Genomic DNA, 10,204 nt, shown 5'->3' on the forward strand with positions numbered 1-10,204 from the left:
ATTCATTTGACTTTATTTCACACCACAAATCCAATGGTAATGTATGATTCTGTAGCTGAGCTTTGCAATTTTATGTCCATGACCAAGATTGGAGGTATAAGGATCATTTATGTAAAGTTGATTGTAATTCATTGTTGTTGTCATTTAATGAAGAAGGCATCCTGACTTTGAGCAGGGCCCGGAGACGTAGCCCACACTGGGTGAACTTTGTAATGAAATTGGTTGTGCACATTTGATCTAATGGATGCTTTATGATTTCTGCTTATTTTTCATGAATTTAAGTTACATAGTTACATGCTCTTTTATATGCAATTATGTATGCATCCATGAAGTAAAAATATCTGGATCATATGGCAAGTCCAGAAGTTATTATGACCATCAAGGAAACCCCCCAAATACTCTCACTAACAAGAAACAATGTCTGAAGTTGCTTTGAGCGGCAAAAAAATAGCGTCAGAAGATACTCTAACCAATAAGAAAAACATGGAGATGCTCGGACAAGCATTTTCATCACAACGAAAGAAATAATACTTTACATTCAGAAAAGAAAACCCAAAGGGATAGTAAACCTTAAGCCACAAGACTGAAAATACATTAACAGGGAAGTTGGCCCCCTACAAGAAAAAAAAACAAAAAAGGCCTAAGAAAAAGCCCAAAACAGGCATTGAAACATTACAATACGATTTTAAAACCTATGCAGGATAAATATGATGAAAAATGGCACAGGGGCCAACCAATAGAACCATGAACGGAACAAGATGCTAAGCATATTTGAGAAGAGACCATGGAAGGTTGTGAAGCCCAACCAATAGAATGATAATAACCCCAAACAAAATGAACCCTACACCAGCAATGGAGAAACCAGTCGAGCTAGAGCCGTAGAGCCACGACAACCCCTCAGCAAGCTGGAAACATAGGTAGTAGCAATGGCAGAAGTCAGAAGAGAAAAATACCGCGACCCGATGAAACATGGGGGAATCTCGGCCCGGACCATGAACAGACCCTAGTGAAACCCCAGTGTGCCTGAACCAAACACCATGGAGATCCAACCACACCAAACAAAATCCCTAACCAAAATGGCAATGACATGGGAGGAAAACATAGCAAAAGAAGAGTGTGGAGGCACAGAACCAAGGTGTCGAGACAAATAAGGTTCCCTGCCCAAAAAAAGTGTATTCTCTTTAAGAACACAAAAAATGCAGATCATTAAACACACAAACTTTGCACTTGTTAAATTTCTTTAACAAATACGTAAAGTACCACTTTAAAAACCAATATCTCCTCCGTGCAACTAATCAAACTCACAACACATCATTAAAGAATTAAGTTAACCATCATCAAGCTAGCTAAAAACATTTGTAAAATCATAAAATAAAATATTAAAAACTATAATGGTAATAAAAGTCCAACATGTTAAACAGTGATTACATATATAAATAAAAATAATATTAATTATTTATATTCTTAAGGAAGAATAGGTTTATATAAGCTTTATAAAATAAAATAAAATTATAATATAAAACTTGAACTTTACGGGTCATAAATGAAAAACTTTGTTCAAAGAACATTGCTTTAAGTGTGTATACAAAAACGAAAAAGTAGTTAAAGTGAAAGGTTTCGTGTAATATGTGATATTATAGTGTAATATTGCGAAAGGTTTGGTCTAGAATCATTGATCTTTATCTGAACCATGGTTCGCCATTCACATGAAAACTTTTATTCCAAAATTTTGAAGTCTGATCCATGACTTCGGAAACTTGTTCAAGAAAATAATTAGTTTCTTAAATTTGAAGTTGTTTTTTAAAATATTAAAGTAATTAAACTTATTTATATTTGAGTATAGAGGTTTATTATTAAAAAAATGAATATAATATAAAGTAAGTAAAAGTAAAAAGAATTGTGAATTAAATGTTTAAATTTTATACTTTTCAAAAATATTTCAATCAAAGATTTAATTTATCTATTTGATATTTTATGTTAACTAATTTATGTGAATATTAGTTTCATATATATTTATATATGGAAAAAGATACGTTTTTTATGGTTAAGATTTTTATTTATTATCCTATATATAATATTTAGCATTCAAAAATACAATTTAAACAATAAAAAATAACACATTATATTTTACGCTCTAAAAAAATTTACACTTTAAAAAATTTAATCTCTCCACTCATATTAGATGCATATTTAAAATAAATCTATACTGATATTAAACATTTTACCTGATTTATGATTTGAACTTTTCAAATTCGAACCTCACTTTATTAAACCTTTTACATAATTTATTATTTAAACCCTTTGAAATTAGAACCAAGCTTCGTTTAGAATATTATTTTATTAGTTGTAAACCATTCAACGCACTTATCTCATCTTCAAACAACATTTTGATTTATTTGAAATAGCATCTTAATTTACTTATGCATTACTTTCAAACAGCATCTTAATTTACTTATACATCACTTTTCCCCGCTTGAGACATCCATGAAATTTCTCTCATCTTTCAACAACAGCTTGACTTTGTTGAAACTAAATCTTGATTTACTTCAACACTCCTTTTTCCACACTTTGGATATGCTGCTAATATTGTAAGTTGCTGATCAGTAGGTGTAGAAATAGTAAATATAAACCCCATATATGCTAACTGCCTCCTTTTTCCACACTTTGGATATGCTGCTAATATTGTAAGTTGCTGATCAGTAGGTGTAGAAATAGTAAATATAAACCCCATATATGCTAACTGCCTGTGGAAAACACCAAGAAAATCGAAAGAAATACAAACAGCCTCGGGATGCACAGTTCAAAAGAGTCAGTTTCCGAGCGTTACACTATTCCATCTCCTGGTTATTAAAAACAGCAGGAATTGAACGCCTAAGATGGCAGAGATCAGCACCTGTTGCCACTCACCTTCCTTGTTACTTTAGGTCAAAGGAAGCTCAAGTTAGAGGTTATTTTTCTAGAAACATATTTACACCATAACTATAGCCACTTTTATCATATCATATATGATGGTAACATTAAAAATGAGAGTTCTTAATTATAAAGAGAATTTTTCAGTAGTAGTCATGTTTTTAGTAGTATGAGTTAGGACTATTGGTAAATGGATTCTAAACATCAAAATTCTCTATGACACTTATTTTCATATCACTTGTATCCTCTTAAGGGATAATATGCATCAATCCCCAAGTTAATACATCAATCCCCAAATTAATACATCAATTATTCTTCTGGTCTTCGGGGATGCTCTCCAACGATGGCCTCCATCCACAGTGACTCATGCTCATCGGCGCTGCAGTGCCACAGTTTTTAACCAACAGATCCTCCATGGCCTTCTTCAGGGTCAAACCATTAGCCAGCAATTCCGCCAGTTCTTTCTTGCTGATAACCAGTTTAACCCTCACAACACCATTTCCTATCTTCTCGCAAGAAATCACCGATTTTGGCGAACCCAAATCATTTGTTTCTTCGCCGCCGCTTTTGTCTCTGGGCATCTGTTCATCTAGGCCATTATTGCCATGGTCGGCGGCAGGCGCAACAGAGTTGCCCATTTCTTTAAAAAAGTAAAGTAAAACAGAGAAATATTGCTAACTAGGCAGACTCAACTCCACTGGCAGTTTGCCGGAGCAAGTGCTTCAACTGTTTGGCAATGTCTCTAACACCATAACATACATATTATATAAGAATTTGGTGCACAGTGTTGAAATAGAGATTACCGGTCATTGGAAACGGTGACCGTAAGTAACACGACTTGGAAAGTATTGCTGACCATGCGGGGTAGACCACCTGGTCAATGCCCAATGATATTAAAGGGCAATCGCGTAATTAAAAAAACTTTAAAAAGCTGTGTGTAGCGTTAGGTTATTGAAGTTCATTGGAAATGGCTACCGTGAGCAGTACGTTGGAAGAAAATCTGTCGGTAAGAAAGGAGATCCGTCGAGATCAATTCACGTCAAATGGAGTGAAAGGAAATTGTGTGGATGGTCACATGACCTCGACGTTGTCCAATCATTAAATAAAATGCTTCCTCCTGGTTTGAACAGATACAGTGTTCTGTTCAGTGTTGTCCCCAAAAAGAAAATATTTAGGCAAGGGCTATCTAAGGCATTAAATATCTGGGTATATGTATGTTTTATAATAAAATATAACCCCAGGATGGTTACATAAATTAAAAATAAAAACAGTGTGTTATTTTGTTATAGAACATACATGTACCTAAACATTTAATGCCCTATGACAGGCTAATTAACCTTTACCACTAGAGCTCTGCCAACATACCAAGATTCTTCTCTGACAATACCCTACAACCGGTAAGTGCTTGTTGACCGTTGACGGGTTTTTTTCACATGGTATCGACATTGTTTTTTCTCTTTACCTTTCTTTTGAATAATATCTATCCGTTTAGAAAATTCGTCGTCTGCCGAAAACTCATTTATCGAAGAGGCAATATCTGAGTGTATGGACAGATCTGTCTGGAAACAGAGATATTCTATCGAGAAATTAGAGTTGCTATTGACGCCGGCTAATGGCTAAGTTAATTTTGTGAAGTCGCCTCTGGTTTTCTGGGAAAATTTAAATTTACATAAAAATCAAAACATATAAAAAAATCGTCGAGTTCAAAAGCATCTGTTTTTCTTTTTCTCGGATTAAAATAATAAAATAAAATAAAATATTAAGTTATATGTTTAAGGCTTTTAGCTATATAAATCATTTCTAAAAGCTTATAGCAACTCTTCCTTTTAGCTTAACCTACTTCATCATAGAGACAAAGTAATTTTGAGTGAGATTTCATATTTATGTTTTATTTTTAGTAAATTTTATGGTAATATAATTATTTAAAATTTATAAAAATTTAAGTCTAGTACTTTAGCTATATGTAATTTTTTTTGTAAGTTTGGTAAATTTTTTTTTTCATTAATATAAAGTAAATTAACACTACATAGAATTGGCTAGGTGGCCTCAACTTGCCCAGTGAGAAATCAAGTCTCTTGGTCACCTATCCGCATTATATGCCATTCAGTAGCAAAAAAGCTTAAGTCTTTTTATCCAAGCAATATAAGTTTCAGTTTCCTGTCCACTTCCATACTATAGAGTTCTGCACACATATGTAAATGCATAGACAAATTTAAATGCTAATCGCATATATAAACAAATTATCAAAAATTAGGCATACTAATCATGTTGTTCAGCTGACACTGATTCAACTAGTGCTGGATCTTTGGCATTCGTTCCAGGCAAGTCTCTGTGAACCAAAATGCATCGCAGGTGCTGCTCAATTTGACCAATGCGAATGTCTTGTTTGTGCAGTTGAAACTGCACCTTCTGAAATTCCTGCTTGTAGTTTGGCATTCCTTGGACAATGACTGCCATGCCTACCAAGATATGTTCCATCGCCTTTCCCAATAGGCTTTTCATCAACCAATACAAGTAGAGGGTCTGTTTGAATTAGGTGATTCTCCCTCTTGTGTTCCCAGGATCCGGGATGAGGACTCTCCAGTCCTCCAGCTCCATATCCGTCTCACTCTCCTGCTTCACTTCTGCCTCCCATTCTTCTAACAATTTTCTAATTTCTTCATTGGTTCCCCCCCCCCCGGTAGGTGGTTTCCACTTCACTGATTAAATGCTCAACAGACTTTCCACCTTGACGACCACCCGAAGAGCCAAGTTCCATGTCGTGCTTGGCCTCTTACCTCAGCCTCGGGTCTTTGCTAGTCGAGCCATAATCTCACCGACCTAGTCCTTTGTAATGCGAGGCAGCTAAGCTGGTTTATGAACTGTAACCTAATCGGTCTTGGAATTTCCTTGTGCCAGGGTGGGTTTATGTTAAATTTAGCTATGTTATATGCTTAGAGAAATTTACTTCAATTTTTCATATTAGCCCAATGTCAGTATTCAGATTAGCAATCACGTGAGCATGATAGTAAAGTGCAGAGAGAACATAAACATAAATAGTAGAAGACAAGCCAAGACAAGAGGACACAAGATGTGGCACCGGCTAGGGACAAACCCCAATGTGGGGAAACCCTTGATCAAATCTTCTTTAGTCTTCAATAGTTCAATAGAGAGAGAGAAATAGTACAAATATACAAATCTAAGATTTATGACAGCAGTAGAAAGTCTTGACTAGAGAAGTAAATGCTGGTAAAACAGGAAAGAATCTTTCATCCAATTGGCATCAATAGTAAGCTCATCAAACTGAGCCAAACATAGTCAAACCTTGACTCAATACAATTCCCAGAACGCTGAAGTCTTTTTGTTGCACTAGTTGTCACTGCTTCAGCAGCTATCCTTCACACAGTCAATCATATAGGCCTTCAAGGCTGCAATGTGCCACGTTGTCCAAGATTGATAGAACAACCTATGCTGTTGGCTATGGCCTACGGCCTAGCCCAGCAGCAGGTTAGACCTATGATCCTTCAAACAAGCAGTAACCAATATTTAGTCCTATAAGGACTCAGGACTTTCTAACACCCAACTATATATATATATATATATATATATATATATATATATATATATCTGATCTTAATCTAGGGTGGATTATGGCTGTAGCTTATCAACAAATAGTTCTAGGGAACAACCTTTATCACAACGATGTCATCATACTTCTTTCATCATGTTGCCACCAAAATTCTACACTAACCCTTCAAGCCTTGATATATTGTTAAGGCTTCTTCCCATCTGCAGATTTGGGCCTCTCTTTGCTACGACTAGGACTCTTCTTGGATGTAGCTTAGGGCCTCTTCATAACTGTGAATAAGGGCCTTCCTTAAATATGGTTAGGGCTAGATAGGAGCCTCTTGTGACTACGTATAGTAGCCTTTCGGTCTATGGCTTTAGGCCTTCCTTAATTTCGAATCATGAGCCTCTATTTAACTGCGGCCTTAACTCTTCTTCGGCCTCCTTATGACAGCATATAGATCTCATCTTAACTGCGACTAGGACTAGCTTTAGGATTGCGGCTAGGGCTAGATATGACAGCGGATAGGTCTCCTTGTTTTGACTGCAGATTAGAGCTCCTTAACAGCTAAGAATCAAGCCTTACCCTTGCATGGATAGGAGCCTTCCTTTGTTGCGGATTAGGCCTGCGTATGAGGCCTCCGTGACTACGGTCAGATCTCCTTCAACTATGGCTAGGTGTCTTCTTTCTTTGCGGCTAGATGTCTTCATTAGGACAACATATAAGGCTTCTCTTCTAGACCTCTCTTTCCACCAAAACCCAAAACAAGTGGAGAGAGATCACAAGAGGTGTGTCAAATGACTTGAAGACCTCTTCTATTTATAATGCAATGTTGAGGATAAGTTGGGGTAATTTGGTTGTTGGCTAACCTTGACAAATTGTCAATAACAAAAATAAACTCATATCTCCATAAATAAATGTCGGAATAGGATGATCTTTAGATCAATCCTACACCTCTCGAAGAGAGGAATCCAAGAAAAATATCAGCTGCCATAAATAAGATGACCCACATGGAGTTTGGCCCTAGTTTCCAATTTTAACAGTTTACCACATGGCAAACCCAATTTCCTTCGCTTGCAGATGGTGGGTTCTTTGTTGCTCGTGGAGCCACTGAACCAGCCCACCACTCCAATCTCCTTGCACTCAGTCGTTTGGGTGCGCACTACACTTCTCTCCAGGATGATTACAGACTAAAACTCTTCCCCTCCTCTCACTGCCACCTTTCCTTAATACATTGTCCATCATCATGCAAAGGGCCACCACACCCATCGCCTCGAGTGTGTGGGGGGTGGTGGTTCTGTACTTCGCAGTAAATTCCATTAACATTACCTTAATGAGGTGATTCGCCGGCTCACACCTCGATCAGGGGAGCTACATGTAATTTTAGATTAATATCAAAAGAAAATTAAATTCTTAATTAATTTAGTGGGTGACGACCTTCTCTTGTCTTACCCTAAGACTTCTTTATTTAACCCTAAGACCAAAGAGAAACTCCAATCTCCTTTTTTCATGTTTTCATTGTGTGTGTGCTTGGATCGGAGCATGAAACCTTTCCTTTGCTACAAATTACTGGCTCTACTATGGAGTGACATCACCCTTCCTCTCTTCGGTGAAGATTCTCACTTCCTTTCCCTCTTTTCTCTCCACTCATAAGCCTTGTGATATGGAGCCTCCTTTATACCATGCTTTCATCCTTCCTTACCCTAGCTTAGGTGGCTATTGATCCCCTCAGAAAATAATACCTATGAATTCCCATGACAAGCCTTATTTCCTATCAACTAGGTAGGTGTGATATCTCAAAGCTAAGTAGTTGCTACAAGATATCATACTCGTTCCAATGGTTAAATCTTACTCCATCATTCACAAACTCTCTTCCCACAATATAAGGATGTCCATGATGTGCCTTCTTTGATATTTCCCAAGTCAAATAAACAAACTATGATTCCAAGACCAAATGAATGGGAAGAAAATATTGCTTTCCTCTTTTTGTTTAGATAACCTTCATTGATGCAAGGCTAAATAAGGTCATCATGGATTTGGGTTCAATAAATAACACCATGCCCCTTAAGACACATTGGGCCCTAGGGCCATCTTTCCTCTCCCCTATGAAAATGGTCTACCAATGGTTCAGCAAATACAAATAAAAACCCATTGGATCCCTCTTGTTAGATTTAACTCTTAAACCTCAAATGTTGTTCTCTTTCATAATGATGCCTGATTAGGAGCTCAAGTAAAATATTCTTCTTAGGCACCCATGGCTCAAATCGTTTCTCACCATCCCTTATAGTTTCCAAGATGAACCTATTTTCCACCATAAAAATAAGACTAATTACATTATTAGTAGGACCTTTTTCTTTTTCCTTGGCCCCAAAAGAGATTGTTGAAATGATCTTCATGATATTCAAATGTTCTTCTCCATATAAAATCATACAAGTCAATGGTTAGGGTGATTCCCAATCAATATTTGATTTTCTAATTAAACCCCCTCTTATCCCCATATGCATCCAACATGGAAATAAAAGAAAGAAAAATTAAAAATTAAAAAAGAAAAAGATGTGTGAAAATTTCCCCCTAGGTGAGAAAATCTAAATCCCACCCAGAAAAGTCATTATTGCATCAGTTTACATTTAGAAATTTTGAATAAAGTGTGCAGCTTATTTAAATGCCACTTGCTAAATAGGAAAATTAGAAATAATTTGGGCTAATAACACTGTTTAATCGTAATTAGACTAGGAATACAATAGGTCAGGTCAGTGAATAAATTAATCACTTGGTTTAATCGTGATTAATCGACAGGAAAAATCAGTAAAAATGTGCTCTGCTAGTTCAAATGCAGCATTCAATTGTTTCTAAACAATTTTTAGGAAAAAATTAGTTTTTGATTAACTTTACGTTAAGTAAAGGTTAATCACGCTTTAATGCACTTGTAATAATGTTTGGGAATATGTATTTAACCTAATTTTTCACTTTAGAATAAAATCGATGGCTCAAATCGCCCCCCGCCCAAATCAACAGCGAGGGAAATGTTTTCAGGTCCCCCCAAGCTCAACTCTGATTTTTCCATGGGGGGGTCCAAAACTCCTGCTACATGGCACCCTCCCAATGTTTCACACCCTCCCTCACTTTCCTCTCATTGTGCCCCCCGCCCCCACCAAAAAGTCTCCCGCTGTTGACTTTCCGCTACTTCCACTTCCACTCACCGACTGCCACGTCGACCTCCTATCCCCACCTTCCATTAGCCCAACATACTATGACATATCCCCGACCCCACCATAAATGCCACGCCAGCCTACCTTTCCCACCACGTGCTTTCTGCCACCTCACCCTCACAGACCCCACTCCCACGACCACTCCCGATCGTTAAACTAAACCCGATCACTCATTTCCTCCCAATATGATGTTGTCATCTCGCGCCACTCTCGCCATGTCAGCAAGTCATTACTACATTAACTCGCTTTCGCTCCCTATGCAACAGACCCACTCCCCGTTAACAGTAAAGGATTAACGGTAATTAGAAAATTTCTCTATATAAACAATCTTGAACCATAAAAATTCCTTTCTTTCACCGTGTCGTATGATTAGCAATAGGTTACAAAGTCTTAAGCCACCATAGTGACCAGTTAAATTGCCCATCCATTACTATTCCAAGCTATCATTAGGGACCCAGTTCAACATTCCTCTGTCATTTTCTGACTCCAAGTAATCTGTGACCTTTCCTCATCTTAGTCATTTCATCATGCTACCTAA

Source organism: Pinus tabuliformis, chromosome 1_2, assembly GCF_031772625.1.
Source record: "Pinus tabuliformis cultivar Carrire ecotype Pingquan chromosome 1_2, CPIR1, whole genome shotgun sequence".
NCBI lineage: Eukaryota > Viridiplantae > Streptophyta > Pinopsida > Pinales > Pinaceae > Pinus > Pinus tabuliformis.